The sequence below is a fragment of the Dendropsophus ebraccatus genome, chromosome 4, assembly GCF_027789765.1.
Source record: "Dendropsophus ebraccatus isolate aDenEbr1 chromosome 4, aDenEbr1.pat, whole genome shotgun sequence".
NCBI lineage: Eukaryota > Metazoa > Chordata > Amphibia > Anura > Hylidae > Dendropsophus > Dendropsophus ebraccatus.
The window spans coordinates 152,373,558-152,390,865 of record NC_091457.1 but is presented as its reverse complement, the minus strand read 5'-3'; the positions used below and the strand labels follow the sequence as shown (position 1 = coordinate 152,390,865).

The following is a 17,308-nucleotide window of genomic DNA, read 5'->3' as shown; positions in this document are numbered from 1 at the left end:
GTGACATCAGATGCTGGTGCCCCCCTTCGAGTCAGGTCACACACCCCTAAGGCCAGCTCACTGTAAAGTGAACACTGTACAGAATGATCTGCCATTACAGCTAGTGTTGTATATATGCTCTGGCTGCACAGAGCATCAGGAGCTAGAGTATATACACACACAATACAAAGGAAAGGAGATGTTTAAAAAAAATGGAATACGCCGGCCCATAGAATGGTGTCTATGGAGCCGGCGGAAAGGCGCGCGGACAGACAGTGGAATTCCGCGGACATTATCCGCAAGAATTCCTCAGTATGAACCCACCCTTATGGTTGGCAGCTGCCAGGAAGAGATTAAAAGTTATTGGGAGAATTTAATCCATCCCCACATGCCATCCCCTCCCCTTGCAGGCACACCTACTGGGTGTTTCCTATGGACTCTGTGGCCAATAGGCTGGTTTTCCTTCTCCCTCTATCCCTCCCTTTCCCTTTAGCCCCACTGAGCTTCCTCTTCCTACTCTCTATTTCCGCTGGACTTACCTGCAGCTGATTTGTCTGCCCACCCTCCCTTTTGGTCTTGGTTTTTCGTGGGGTTTAATCCCTTACAGGTCTGAGCCAATTTTCATTTTCATATTTTTTTACCTATAGACCCACAAGAACCCTTATTTTTGCGCCAATAATTGTACTTTGCAATGACAGACTTAATTTTTGCATAAAATATGCCACATGCAATATTGAGATGTCAGCAGAGAGCACTGTGTCAGACTGAAAATAAAAAAGCATTTCCTGCAGGACATAGAGTAGCTGATAAGTATGGGAAGACTAGAAATTTTTTAATAGAAATAAATTACAAATCTGTATAACTTTCTGATATCAGTTGATTTGAAACAAAAAGATTTTAGCTGGAAAACCCCTTTAATAGGGCACTAATCCATTAGATGAGTGCTCTATTACTCTGGGCTGCTGCAGACCAGATCTATAGATTACCAAGCTGGGATAGACAGAAGGGCCCCCCCCCCCATTAGAGCACCACGGGAGGCTCTGCAGGGCATGTAAATGTAGATGTCGTGTCTGACAGCTGCATTTAAAAGGCCTTATTAGCGGTCCTTTAATAGAGCACTGTTCCATTAGATCAGTGCTCTATTACTCTGGGCTGCTACAGACCAAATCTATAGATTACCAAGCTGGGATACGGAGAAGGGACCCCCCACTAGACCACCACAGGGGGGCACTGCAGGTCATGTAAAGGCAGCTGTCATGTCTGACAGCTGCATTTAAAAATCCTTATTAGCGGGCACAGTGATCGGCTGCGCCCGCTTATAGCCCCTCGGTCTAAGAGTTTGGCACAACATGCCCGGTTATTTGTATGGTTAAAGAAATGAACATTAAAATTTTTGCCTGAATATCACCCATCACCCAGTTATATTGGTGTCTTTATTCCTGACGGTAGAGTCCTATGAATTATGGCTGCTGATTGTTTGGGGCCTATGTGCAGTTTTCAAATTTTGGACAGTTATTTAACTGTCCAAATAGAGAGAGAAAGACAAGGGCACTCACCCATCTGTGGCAAAATGACTCCTTTATTTGCAAAGCGTGCAGTTAAAAGTCCATGAAGACATCACTATCACAGTGCTAACATGATGGCCATTTCGCGCGCATGCGTGCTTCTACGGATCCGTAGAAGCGCGCATGCGCGCGAAATGGCCATCATTAGAGAGTAGTGCTGGTGACCTCTACCCATGTTTATCAGTTATTTAACTGGTGAGGTTCTTACGTGAGCACTTTGGTTCAGGATACCATCCTTGGTTAGTACATTTGATGTTCCCCGATTTGCTTCTCTCATGGGATCGATACAATGGAGCACACCGATATTCTATAGATGTCCCAGGTTCTACTGGAAAGTTGTAATGGAAAAGGGAGCTCCGGTATACATATTTAATGTCAGGTCTGTCACATGTTATACCTGCAAATATAAAGCAATAGAAAAAAAAATGTTTAAGGAATAAGGGACAAGAGGTTCTGAGAAGACCTACATAGAATATCCCCTAATTGATTATTGATCAGATAATCATTGGCCAATTGCATTGCCTTATAACATTTTCATAACGTGGCTGTAAAAGAAATCTTTACTTTTCCTGGAATATCATTTTGCAATGTCCCAGAACCAATGTGCCATTGTTGTTTTTCCTTTATGTAGGTTGGCGCTTAATGAAGCCATAGGCTAGGTGTTCTGTGGATGGTAAAAGTGTCTTCTGCACTCCCACCACTAGGTGTCTCACTGTATTCTCCTATTGCAAAGCATAGCTGAAGGTTTACATTGTAAGGTCACGGTCGCACTATGTATATTTTCAATAAAAAACGGCCGTTGTTGAAGATTGTAATAACGGCCGCTGTTTATCCACAGTGTGGCTTAACATTAGATTCTATAGAAGAACGGCCGTAGTGTATATGGCTGCACAAAAAACTGTGCACACAATGTAAAGTGCGGCTCCTGGTCGTACTTTATATTGTGTTCTATGTCAAATTGGAAATCGGGCATAGCTGAGAGTGCCCGCATTCCAATTAAAATGAAGTGATGTTACCCTGGCTGATACTACAGTATTGGACGGGTGAAAATCTGTGACAGCGGCCGTTCTGTGACATGGCTGTGTCTCACAACAGCCGCTGTTCGTGCCATGTGTAAATATGGCCTTAGGGTTAACTATGTATGTGTCTAAATTTTTATTCTTCTCCTGTTTGTCACCAGCTGAGAGTTTGATAGCTAAACAATCCCTATCAATGTTATCTCACAAAACCCCCTCCTCTCTATAACAAATCAGAGGCCAGTCTCATAGTCTCCCATGGTCTCTCCTCCAATAGGACAGCTCCCTGATGTCTATTTATACAGGTGGAGCAAACCATTTGCTCAGACTAGTTCAGGCCTAGCCCAGTGTAGAAAGTGTATGCTGATCCTGTTATTTTTTTTTACTGTTCCTGTGTACTAGCCACAGGGGCTGGCTGGCAGATTTTAGCCTGGGGGGCAAGCACACGGCACTGGCCCTTGACTGGCAGGCTAGCGGCCCATCCTTCAAGGACCACTCTGGCCCTTACCTGGTATTACCCTCCCCAAATAAGTGCGGGAAAGGAAGATACCACATGCGCCACAGAATTATAGTATTGTGGCCAGTGTTCCCAGCCACGAAAAGCCCTTGTAATTGTCTTACCTCCGGATGAAATGTCTCAAGCCTCTGAGTACTTCTTTAAACCTAGTGGTCTCTCACATGCTATATAGTATGTAATGAGAGCTATCCCAGGATATATATCTATTGGATTAAAGGGAACCTAGCTCAGGTGCACAGCATAGTACCTTAGGGTGCCTTTACACAGACAGATTTATCTGACAGATGTTTGAAGCCAAAGCCAGGAACAGACTATAAGCAGAGAACAGGTAATAAAGGAAAAACTGAGATTTCTCCTCTTTCCAACTCCATTCCTGGCTTTGGCTTTAAAAATCTGTCAGCTAAATCTGTCTTGTGTGAATGCGCCAGGGTTAAGGTACCATGCTGTGTACCCGGTGACCCTGTTATCAGTGCTGTAATCATTTACATTGCCCTTCTGGTTCTCTTATCATGTTACAACCATCAGCCCTGAATCTCTACAGCACCAGCTGTTATCAGAGGAGGTACTACAACTCCCAGCATATCCTGAGGGCTGCAGACTGTCAGTAAATGCTGGAAGTTGTAGTGTTTGCAGCTGTTGTACTTGGAGGATTCTTGGTGTATTGTGTACTGGAGGCTTTGTGGGAGATCAGAATACATAGTTCTGTGGGGGCTCAGTATGTGGATGTGACCCCCAGAACAGAACTGATACAGTTATATACCGTTACTGACCAAATCAAATACACCAGTATATAAGAAACATATATTATCACTGTGACCACAACCATTACCACCCTATACTAACTAATACCACCAAACCATAACTGAGATCCAGTATACCCAGACCAATAATACCAGTATAAAAGAAACAAATATCACAACCCCTTCACCACCACCGCCATTACTAACTAACATCCACTGTACAAATACCAGGATCATCCACATAGAACATGGGTCTCAAACTCGCGGCCCTCCAGCTGTTGCAAAACTACAATTCCCATCATGCCTGGGACAGCCAAAGCTTTGCTTTGGCTGTCCCAGGCATGATGAGAATTGTAGTTTTGCAACAGCTGGAGGGCCGCGAGTTTGAGACCCCTGCCATAGAAGGTTCTCATTATTAAAATGTGTCTGCTGGTCGAGAGATCATGTGTAATCGAAGATACATAATGAGCTGCTAGATAGCCACTTCCTACTATCTATCTATCTATCTATCTATCTATCTATCTATCTATCTATCTATCTATCTATCTCCTATCTATCTATCTATCTATCTATCTATCTATCTCCTATCTATGTCCTATCTATCTCCTATCTATTATCTATCTCCTATCTATCTATCTATCTATCTATCTATCTATCTATCTATCTATCTCCTATCTATGTCCTATCTATCTCCTATCTATTATCTATCTCCTATCTATCTATCTATCTCCTATCTATCTATCTATCTATCTATCTCCTATCTATCTATCTATCTCCTATCTATTATCTATCTCCTATCTATCTATCTATCTCCTATCTATCTATCTATCTCCTATCTATCTCCTATCTATTATCTATCTCCTATCTATCTATCTATCTCCTATCTATCTATCTATCTATCTATCTATCTATCTATCTCCTATCTATCTATCTATCTATCTATCTATCTATCTATCTATCTATCTATCTCCTATCTATCTATCTATCTATCTATCTATCTATCTCCTATCTATCTATCTATCTATCTATCTATCTAGTCCAAAAAAGTCCGCAGCACTCCAACATAAAGTAAGGTGGTTTATTCCATCAACACAGGTACAAGAAATTAGCAACGTTTCGACTCCCTCACAGAGTCATTCTCAAGCATTGTGGGAACATCCGTAGTGCATATTTATAAGGCTAACATATTAGCATATGAAAACACCAATTTATGATATAAAAGATATAAATCATGTTTAAAATTACATTATAATCATCCAATAAAGTGCATTCATGTAAACAAACCTATTAGAAGTGAAATCACCCCAGTACTGTGCAGTATGTGACTGTGGACATATAAAATCCTAAACAAGCAACATGAATATTAATCGGGAGGGAGGAGCCACTCACCACTTCTTATGAACCAGAGAAGCAAGTCCAGAGCGAGTAATGGCGACCGGTATACTGGCTCGGCGTGGTGCAAATCTTAGGGCGCATGCGTGAAGTCATGCCGCCCAATAGCAACCACTAACCAACCGGAATAAAGGAAATTGTGTACATAGCAACTGGTCATAAATAATGTAAAGTGAACCAAACAATATACCCGGGTTTCTGGTGCATGCATAATATAGTCTGCCTCGGACAGCAGAACCCCTGGAGTCCCATCCGGGGATCAGTAGAGTAAGTGCTGCGGTCGGCACCCGGGACCGGGCGAGTTGCGCAGCTCCCCCATAAACGCCTTGCGTCCGATGCGGCCACAACCGTCGCAGGCGCTCTGGGACATCCACTTCGCCCTTTCTAAGACATCACTTAAGGGGACGCATGTCATGACGGCTTGACACAAGAAGGTGTAAAGACAAGGAAATAGGTATTGTTTGAAAATTTAAGAAATCCAGAGTGGTTCATGAGTGGCTCCAAAGTTCCCGATCATCTAAAATAAAAAATAAAAAAAGGAAGAATTAAAATATAGGAAATCCAGAAGACAACATGGTCATAATTACATAGCAATAACCATCATGTATATTTTATGTAAACATGTTATGATGTATCTTAAATTCAACGTTAAGACCATTGGGTTTTAGAGTTTGTAACTCATAAATCCATTTGAGTTCTTTTTTCATCAAAATGCTTAATCTGTCCCCTCCACGTTTCAGGGGTGGGACATGATCTATCAGCATAAATCTGAGATCCTTTTCTCCATGGCCCATCTCTGAGAAGTGTTTGGAGACTGGTAGATCCAGTCTCTGTCTCCTAATAGTGTACCTGTGATGGTTGATTCGAGTTTTAAAGTCACACTTAGTCTCACCAACGTACAAAAGCTGGCACGGACACCATAAAACATATACAACATATTCAGATGTGCAAGTAAGATAGTGAGAGAGTTGATATTTTTTCTTTGTGCTCGGATGTATAAAATCAGAACCCTTATTCATAAGGGGGCAGTTCACACAACTGCAACATGGAAAGGACCCTTTCTTTTGTGTCATCAGGTAGGTCTGTTTTTGCCTATTACCCAGAGAAACGTCGCTTTTCACAAGTCTATCTTTTAAATTGCTATCTCTCTTATAGCTCATCAGAGGGTAGCTCTGGAAATCAGAAATATTGCCAAAGCCATCCCTGATGATATTCCAGTGTTTCCGGATGGTTTGTGCTACATGTCCAGATAAATGGTTGTATGTTGAAATGAATGGTATTCTCGCGGGGGAGGGTACTTTTGGTAGTGGGTGTAGCAGTTGTTGTCTGTCAATACCCATAACTGTAGATTTATGTTTAGCCACTAGTTGTTGGGGGTAACCGCGAGCTAAGAATTTTTGTGAGATTCTATCCAGGGCCGGTTCAATATGTGTCTGGTGACTAACAATTCTGCGTGCTCTCAACATCTGTGAAAAGGGTAATGATTTAACCATAGGTCTGGGGTGATTACTGTTGTAGTGCAACAATGTATTGCTATCTGTTTTTTTAGTGTACAGATCAGTCACTAATGAATGCTCATGGATGGAAACTTGTGTGTCAAGAAACTGTACAGTATGTTTTGAGGAAGTGATTGTGAACTGAATGTCCGGATTGATTGAATTGAGGAAATCATGGAACTGTGTCAGCTCAAGTTCGGACCCACCCCACACTAGGAACACATCATCAATGTATCGCCACCACCCCAGCACATGGCTGAAGTGGGGCGACACATAGATGGATGTCTCCTCCATGTCAGCCACAAAAATATTCGCATAAGTGGGCGCCACGTTGGTCCCCATGGCTGTACCTTTCAATAGCAACGTGGCGCCCACTTATGCGAATATTTTTGTGGCTGACATGGAGGAGACATCCATCTATGTGTCGCCCCACTTCAGCCATGTGCTGGGGTGGTGGCGATACATTGATGATGTGTTCCTAGTGTGGGGTGGGTCCGAACTTGAGCTGACACAGTTCCATGATTTCCTCAATTCAATCAATCCGGACATTCAGTTCACAATCACTTCCTCAAAACATACTGTACAGTTTCTTGACACACAAGTTTCCATCCATGAGCATTCATTAGTGACTGATCTGTACACTAAAAAAACAGATAGCAATACATTGTTGCACTACAACAGTAATCACCCCAGACCTATGGTTAAATCATTACCCTTTTCACAGATGTTGAGAGCACGCAGAATTGTTAGTCACCAGACACATATTGAACCGGCCCTGGATAGAATCTCACAAAAATTCTTAGCTCGCGGTTACCCCCAACAACTAGTGGCTAAACATAAATCTACAGTTATGGGTATTGACAGACAACAACTGCTACACCCACTACCAAAAGTACCCTCCCCCGCGAGAATACCATTCATTTCAACATACAACCATTTATCTGGACATGTAGCACAAACCATCCGGAAACACTGGAATATCATCAGGGATGGCTTTGGCAATATTTCTGATTTCCAGAGCTATCCTTTGATGAGCTATAAGAGGGATAGCAATTTAAAAGATAGACTTGTGAAAAGCGACGTTTCTCTGGGTAATAGGCAAAAACAGACCTACCTGATGACACAAAAGAAAGGGTCCTTTCCATGTTGCAGTTGTGTGAACTGCCCCCTTATGAATAAGGGTTCTGATTTTATACATCCGAGCACAAAGAAAAAATATCAACTCTCTCACTATCTTACTTGCACATCTGAATATGTTGTATATGTTTTATGGTGTCCGTGCCAGCTTTTGTACGTTGGTGAGACTAAGTGTGACTTTAAAACTCGAATCAACCATCACAGGTACACTATTAGGAGACAGAGACTGGATCTACCAGTCTCCAAACACTTCTCAGAGATGGGCCATGGAGAAAAGGATCTCAGATTTATGCTGATAGATCATGTCCCACCCCTGAAACGTGGAGGGGACAGATTAAGCATTTTGATGAAAAAAGAACTCAAATGGATTTATGAGTTACAAACTCTAAAACCCAATGGTCTTAACGTTGAATTTAAGATACATCATAACATGTTTACATAAAATATACATGATGGTTATTGCTATGTAATTATGACCATGTTGTCTTCTGGATTTCCTATATTTTAATTCTTCCTTTTTTTATTTTTTATTTTAGATGATCGGGAACTTTGGAGCCACTCATGAACCACTCTGGATTTCTTAAATTTTCAAACAATACCTATTTCCTTGTCTTTACACCTTCTTGTGTCAAGCCGTCATGACATGCGTCCCCTTAAGTGATGTCTCAGAAAGGGCGAAGTGGATGTCCCAGAGCGCCTGCGACGGTTGTGGCCGCACCGGACGCAAGGCGTTTATGGGGGAGCTGCGCAACTCGCCCGGTCCCGGGTGCCGACCGCAGCACTTACTCTACTGATCCCCGGATGGGACTCCAGGGGTTCTGCTGTCCGAGGCAGACTATATTATGCATGCACCAGAAACCCGGGTATATTGTTTGGTTCACTTTACATTATTTATGACCAGTTGCTATGTACACAATTTCCTTTATTCCGGTTGGTTAGTGGTTGCTATTGGGCGGCATGACTTCACGCATGCGCCCTAAGATTTGCACCACGCCGAGCCAGTATACCGGTCGCCATTACTCGCTCTGGACTTGCTTCTCTGGTTCATAAGAAGTGGTGAGTGGCTCCTCCCTCCCGATTAATATTCATGTTGCTTGTTTAGGATTTTATATGTCCACAGTCACATACTGCACAGTACTGGGGTGATTTCACTTCTAATAGGTTTGTTTACATGAATGCACTTTATTGGATGATTATAATGTAATTTTAAACATGATTTATATCTTTTATATCATAAATTGGTGTTTTCATATGCTAATATGTTAGCCTTATAAATATGCACTACGGATGTTCCCACAATGCTTGAGAATGACTCTGTGAGGGAGTCGAAACGTTGCTAATTTCTTGTACCTGTGTTGATGGAATAAACCACCTTACTTTATGTTGGAGTGCTGCGGACTTTTTTGGACTGTGTTTGGGATCCCCGGCCAAGGGACTTTCTTCGCAAGCACCCACTCCTTTCTCTTTGGAAGTGCGGCTTTTCTCTGTATTATCTATCTATCTATCTATCTATCTATCTATCTATCTATCTATCTATCTATCTATCTATCTCCTATCTCCTATCTATCTATCTATCTATCTATCTATCTATCTATCTATCTCCTATCTATCTCCTATCTATCTATCTATCTATCTATCTATCTATCTATCTCCTATCTATCTATCTATCTATCTATCTATCTATCTATCTATCTATCTATATATCTCCTATCTATCTATCTATCTATCTATCTATCTATCTATCTATCTCCTATCTATCTATCTATCTATCTATCTATCTATCTATCTATCTCCTATCTATCTATCTCCTATCTATCTCCTATCTATCTCCTATCTATCTATCTATCTATCTATCTATCTATCTATCTATCTATCTATCTATCTCCTATCTATCTATCTATCTATCTATCTATCTATCTATCTATCTATCTATCTCCTATCTATCTCCTATCTATCTATCTATCTATCTATCTATCTCCTATCTATCTCAGGTATAAGAACACAGACAATAGAGCACACTTGTCAAACTCCGTCCCTCCAGTTGTTACAAAACTACAAATCCCATCATGACTGGACAGATAAAGCATGACGGGAATTGTAGTTTTGCAACACTTGGAGGGACGGAGTTTGACACCCCTGATAAGTTATAAGACCTTATAAATGATTATAGTGCAGTTACATTCAGTGACTCACAGTAGGCGTCTTCTCTGCATGAAGAGACGTCCACTTTTCTTTTTCTTCTCCATCTGGCTCCGGCCATCATGAAGGCTTCTCTGGCCATGACTCCTCTCCGGGATCTGCCAGACAGACATTTTAGGCTTGTTGCTCCAGCAACATCCTCATTTGTACATCCCTCCATATAGAATGCCCCCCCCCCCCCCGCTGCACATCTCTCCATATAGAAAAGCCCCCCTGCTGTACATGCCCCATATAGAATAGCCCCCCTGCTGTACATCCCTTCATATAGAATAGCCCCCCCCAGTGCACATCTCTCCATATAGAAAAGCCCCTCTGTGCATCCCCCATATAGAATAGCCCCCCCCCTGTGCATTCTCCCTTATAGAATAGCCCCCCTGTGCATCCCCACTCATAGAACAGCCCCCCTAAGCATCCCCCCTCATAGAATAGCCCCGCTGTGCATTCTCCTTTATAGAATAGCCCCCCTGTGCATCCCCCCTAATAGAATAGCCCCCTGTGCATCCTTCCTAATAGAATAGCCCCCCTGTGCATCCTCCCTCATAGAATAGCCCCCTGTGCATCCTCCCTCATAGAACAGCCCCCCTAAGCATCCCCCCTAATAGAATAGCCCCCCTGTGCATCCCCCCTAATAGAATAGCCCCCCTGTGCATCCCCACTCATAAAACAGCCCCCCTAAGCATCCCCCCTCATAGAATAGCCCCCTAAGCATCCCCCTCATAGAATAGCCCCCCTGTGCATTCTCCTTTATAGAATAGCCCCCCTCTGCATCCCTCCTAATAGAATAGCCCCCTGTGCATCCTCCCTAATAGAATAGCCCCCCTGTGCATCCACCCTAATAGAATAGCCCCCTGTGCATCCCCCCTAATAGAATAGCCCCCTGTGCATCCTCCCTAATAGAATAGCCCCCCTGTGCATCCCCCCTCATAGAATAGCCCCCCTGTGCATCCCCCCTCATAGAATAGCCCCCCCTGTGCATCCCCCCTAATAGAATAGCCCCCCTGTGCATCCCCCTCATAGAATAGCCCCCCTGTGCATCCTCCCTAATAGAATAGCCCCCTCTGTGCATCCTCCCTAATAGAATAGCCCCCTCTGTGCATCCACCCTAATAGAATAGCCCCCCTGTGCATCCACCCTAATAGAATAGCCCCCCTGTGCATCCACCCTAATAGAATAGCCCCCCTGTGCATCCACCCTCATAGAATAGCCCCCCTGTGCATCCTCCCTGAAGGGGTTTAAAAAAAAAATAAGAAAAACAACTCACCTCTCCTCGGGCCAGATCTTCAGTCTGCAGCAGCTTCTCCCTGCTGCTGCAGCGCGGCGGCTCCTCTCTCCGCTCTCAGGTCCTCAGCGGCGTGTCAGGGAAGTTACATCACCGCTGGGGACCTGATGTAGGTGCCTGCAGACGTGCCTGCGCGCGGCACATCTGCGGCAACTGAAGGGGAACAGGCGGCCTGAAAGAGACTGAGGGAATAGCGCGGCGGCCGGCCGCGCTATTCTTTCAGTCTCAATTATAGCAGAGGGTCGGCCACGGGTCGCGGCCCACTCATTGGTGGGGAAGACCAGCCCGGGAGGCACATGCCCCCTTGCTCCCCGGCCCAGCCCGCCCCTGACTAGCCATGACAATTCTGATCGACACTAAAGGGCTGTCCTGGACTCTCATCTACAACCCTGCAAGTTTGCCAGTAGCTTCACTACAGACATCAGTTCGGAATAAGCAACTGAGCAAACTGACTCTGCTGCACTTCGCTACGACCTAAAGGACAACACTGACGGCTAGCTTACCATTAAGTGGGGCCTGTGTTCCTGGATCGTGTCACTTGATGCCCTCGACCAGCAAAAGGTGGATCGTCATAGCCGTGGATATAAGTATTTCTTTTCTCAAGTTTATCACCACTTCCTCCAAAGTGGTTAGAGCTAGTGTTAAGCGAGTACTAAAATGCTCGGGTGCTCATTACTCGAGACAAATATCTCCCGATACTCGAGTGCTCATTTCGAGTAACGAACCCCATTGAAGTCAATGGGAAACTCGAGCATTTTTGCAGGGGACCCAAGTTTGGTAGAGGGAAGGTCGTGTGAAAACCTGTCAACCTCAGAAAATGATGGAAACACAATGGAAATGGGCAGGAAACAGCAGGGGCAGCATGTATGGATGCCTCTGAGGCTGCCTTATGGCACCATTATGCCTAATTCTGTGCAACAGCCTGGTTAAAACAGAGGTAGGCATAGGGACCACCCAAAAACTCAGCCTGACACAACATGGCAGTGAGAACACAGGGAACCTTTAAAACAGAGGTAGCTTATCATGAACCACCCAAAAACTTTGCCTGACACAGCATGACGGTGAGGACACAGGGAACCATTAAAACAGAGGTAGCATATGAACCACCCCAAAATACCACCCCGAAACTTAAAGCCCCTCCAGTTGAGTACAATACTGTATTAAATTACACCCCCACCTCACAGTAACCTGCCTAAGGTGCAAGTTACAAGTCTACCTTAACAAATACCCCTCCTCATAAAGAGATTATTCCAAAATTGTCAAGCTACATTTTTGCACCTTTTTATAAAAGGAACTTTAAAGCCTGTACTGCACTTTCAAGAAACTTCACTAACTTGTTCTGCTGTTTAAAGTGTAACTGTCATCTAAAATGAACTTTGCAGAAATTAATAGTACAAGCGATTTTTAGAAACTCTGTGATAGGTTTTATGAGGTAAAAGAGTTTCCTTCTGTACTCAAAGAACAGTTTTCCAGTCCCCCACCCCCACCCCTTAGAAAAAGAAGGATTTCTGTGTCCATTATGCTTTATAGAGAGGGGAAGGGTCGAGGGGGATGAGTGAGCATGGAGAGGAGAGAAACAGCCTGTGTATAGAAGCCAGCACAGCACAACATCCTGCAATCTTACCTCACCCAGACCAGCCCTGAGCAGTCTAATTTGTAAATCCAGAGTTTTATGTGTTCAGTCTCCAAACTGCACAGATAGCTTGTCTTCTCTTCCTGCTCACTTATCCCCCTCACCCCCCCCATAGGTCTTCACTCCATACTCCATATGTCTTTACTTTGCTCCTCTGTAATGAAGACAACTTTGCCTTGATAGAAGGAACAGATAAGAAGTGAGGAGGGGAGGCCAGAAAACAGCTTTTTTTTAGTAAAGAAAAAAGCTCTTTTGTCTGATAAAACCTATTATATTCTCAGTTACATGACCATTACACTTTAAGTTATCCTGGACTCTGTGGTTCCTCTGCACTTGTACCACTACACTTCAGGGACTACCTATAAACATTAACTGGCATATGTTAGGATCCAGGAAGGGCATATCACACCCTGAGCCCCGTGACCAAAGCCGCAGCTATACAGTAACAGCTGTCCTTGCAAATATCATCTAGCACCCCAGGTTCTTCTCAATTTAACACATAATTTTTTCAATATGTGACTATAAATATACAGTATTAACACACTATTTTACTAGAGGGGTTAGTATTAAAAAATATTGCACCTGGTGGACTGTTATATAGCGGGTTGGAAGAATACCATGTAAATTCTATATTAAGAGACCCACCTGCTTCACCAGGGAAGATTTTTTATTTCATTTATATTTCCTTCAATGTTTTAGCTTATTTCAAAAAGAAATGTCTATTAATAGGTAGATAAAGGTCACTATATTGAAATTATCCTAAAATATAAACCTCCAACTAGTCCAAAAATATGAGTATACTTAAAAAAAATATATCTATCTATCTATCTATCTATATCTATCTATATATATATATATATATATATATATATATATATATATATATATTAATAATAATAATAATAATAATAATATATTCACCTTATGCTTTGGTTGGTGCATTTTACTCCTACAGTATATCATGTCTGACCTGTTGTGTTACATATTTATTAACATCAGACGTTTAGGCCACTTGCACCATGCATATTACTTTATAACAGTAAAGTAAAATCTGACAACGGCTTGATGTCTGATAATGTATAAACGCCTATGAAAGGTGATTATTTAAAGTGACACTCTCACACCCTTTTTGCATTCTGACTTCTCTACACAGGTTTAATGGGTAAATTTACCAGTTTTAATACCTTATTTTATATCATACGTCATGGTGCTTGTTCAAGTAAAAAGTGATCTTTTATCAACTGCAGATTGTGCTAAATGGGAGGGGCTTCATGGGAACTGCACCACTTAGCCCCCCCCACTGTGCCACTGTAGGCCCTGCCTTTCCGTGACATCACATATGCCCCGCCCCCTGAGCGCCCATTGGTATGGGCCGACCTAGAGGGGGTGGGGCCTAGACCTTGGTCGGCGAGGGGGCGAGGCCTATGTGGCAATGATGTCACAGAGGGGCGGGGCCTACGGTGGTGCTGTGGGCGAGCTAAGTGGCGCAGTTTCTGTGAAGCCCCGCCCACTTAGTATAATCTGCAGATGATAAAAGATCACTTTTTACTTGAACAAGCACCATGACGCATGATGTAAAGTAAGGTATGAAAACCGCTAAATTTACCCTTTACATCTATGAAGAGAAATCAGAATGCAAAAGGGGTAGGGGACAGTGTCATTTTAGGTCACAAAGAATCCTCTATATGAAACCTGATACAGACTTCCAGGCAAGGCTGGATTAACACTGCGTTTTTGCAGTCCGTTGCCCGAGCCCCATGATGAGTGCCGCAATGGAACCGCAACACCTGCCCTTACAAGCCCCACCTAGTACCCCTTGGTTACCACACATTGTGTCCTGCCCTTATTTCCACCAAATATTCATAAATGCATGGTATAGACCTGCCCTCATACATGACCCCATGATAAAGTAAATGATATCTCACCATTCTCCGGCTGGGAAGCTGCACAACAGGACATTGCAGATATCAGCAGGAAGAAGAATCCTGATGGAGACATTCTGATATATCCAGAGCAGAGACTTCTCCAGCTTGTTGCTTCTCTCTCCGATACTGAGCTACAATGGAGAAGATACTTATACAAGAAACATCCTTATTCACGGGAATTGTTACATCTTTACGGTAACTGATGTTGCACAAGCAGAATAGTACAGAGGTCGGCTCACATTGATTGAAATAACCAGATTTTTAAGCAAAGGTCATGTATATTTTGTGCTGCATAACATTACACATTTAGCCTTGGTTTTGTTTGTATAAGGCTCTGTTCCCATGCTGAGATTTTAGCCCCAAATGACAGCCGATTATTCAAACTAACGGCCATCTTTTAATAATGACGTCCGTAAATAATGTTTATAAACATTATTTGTGGCTGTTCCTTATTAAAAAAAAAAAAATAAAGCCGTCTTTAGAACAGCCATCCGTTCAGTGAACATCGCCTTAAAGGGAAACTGTCAGCCAAAAATGACGTCCCAAACTGCTCACATGGGAGCATAGATGGGTAAGTCATGAGATTGCTTTATATATTTAATGTAGTTGTCTGAGGCTGCAATCCCCTAAGAGAAACATTGCCACTCTGAAATGTCATGGAGGCGTGGTCAGAAGAATACAGTGCACTTACCACACCTCCATAACTGCTGACACTGCTAGATAGCTCTTAGGTCAAGGAGACACATGGTACCTTTTATATATTTGTCTGTGCTCCCAGAATGCGAATATTCTGAGAGTTGTGGTGTTTTTATCACTATATAGTTTGTGCTTGGGACAAGAGATGGCAGAGTCATCAGGTAATGGCTTCATATTGAAGGAACTTTATTTTTTTAAATGGACATTTTATTTCGTTAGCTGGGAAATGTATCTAATGTCCGTATTTTCCTTACTTGACAGTGATCAGGGATTCAGGAACGGAGATTGCCATCAACTATGACGGCCATAACCGTGAGTAGTTACTATGACAATGACGTTCATTATATACAAATATATATATTCCTAATAGTAATAAATAACATATAATAATACCTGTCTTTGCTTATTACCAGGCGGAGGTCGTGTAGGGGTGATCGTGGCTGTTGTTGCCACCATTTTCTGGTAAGTTCCTGCTGGTTATATTCTGTGATAGTTAAAGTGGGCTCTGGGGCTCTGGGATCTCTACTTTAAAGCCTGAAGCCTTAAAGGGGTAGTGCGGCGCTAAAAAATTATTCACAGAATAACACACATTACAAAGTTATACAACTTTGTAATGTATGTTATGTCTGTGAATAGCCCCCTTCCCCGTGTCCCACCACCCCCACCCGTGTACCCGGAAGTGTTGGTGCATTATACATTACCTGATCCGTGTCGAGGGCCGTCCGCCATTTTGTGCCAAACGTCATCTTCGGACGTCCGGCCGAATCCCTGCAGCCCTTCCCCTCTCCGCCGCGTCACAACTGTGCTCAGCCACGATTGGCTGAGTACAGTTATGCTCAGCCAATCGCGGCTGAGCATCGGATGACGCTGCAGAGGGCGGCCGGCATTCGGAACAGACGGAACTGTTCGCCGCCCGCCCGAAGAAGACGTCACTGAATGAAGATCGGAGACTGGTGTCGGCACGTGACAGGTATGTATAATGCACCACACTTCCGGGTACACGGGTGGGGGTGGTGGGACACGGGGAAGGGGGCCATTCACAGACATAACATACATTACAAAGTTGTAAAACTTTGTAATGTGTGTTAGTCTGTGAATAATTATTTACCACCGCACTACCCCTTTAAGGGGGAAGGGTAAAGAAAGATTTGCGGATTTTGTTGTCTTTCCTTTTACATTGCAGATGTTCCAGAGATGATTATAATACCAGAGGGCAATCCAGAAGAGAAGGCAGAGACCATAGACAAGGAAGAAATCCCTCAACACATTGACATCATGGACTGGGGTACTTTTGGCCCATGGCGCACCCTGCATACACCAGGTATAACCACATTACATTTATCATTACTCTAGCGACTTTGCACAGCTCTGTGTACGTGAAGAGCGATGCCAGCTCACAGATAGACAGTTGAGGAAGGCTTGATGCTGAAACGTCCCGTCATATGTATTCTGATGATTCTTCCACAATAAAACTTTTTTGAAGCATGATATGGTGAGTGCCGAGAATGGACTTTTTAAATGTTATGAGAATTTTTTTCTTACTACAAGCACCACCCTTGACACAGACTTGCCGCCAAAAAAACAGTTTTTTAGCTCACAGCTAGACGTTGGACTGGGCCATTGGACGATACTCCAGCGGGTCCCTCGCCTCCCGCACACTTAATGGCTGGACCCCCAGACAGTGATACAGCTGCTGTCATCACCTAAGTTGGCCCCAGCATCAGACTTAGCCAA

General features: G+C 43.3%; 1 protein-coding gene and 1 long non-coding RNA gene across 2 annotated transcripts in view; one reads left to right on the top strand and one right to left on the bottom strand.

The window, feature by feature from the left end:
• The window catches only part of LOC138789357 (coagulation factor XIII B chain-like), a 99,578-nt gene that overhangs the window by 45,380 nt on the left and 36,890 nt on the right, over nucleotides 1–17,308 (bottom strand). The gene's annotated exons all lie outside the window — the stretch shown is intronic.
• On the top strand, nucleotides 14,483–17,051 carry LOC138788996 (uncharacterized). Its single transcript, XR_011362677.1, has 4 exons — nucleotides 14,483–14,537; nucleotides 15,836–15,886; nucleotides 15,988–16,036; nucleotides 16,758–17,051. It is a non-coding gene; the product is annotated as an uncharacterized lncRNA (long non-coding RNA).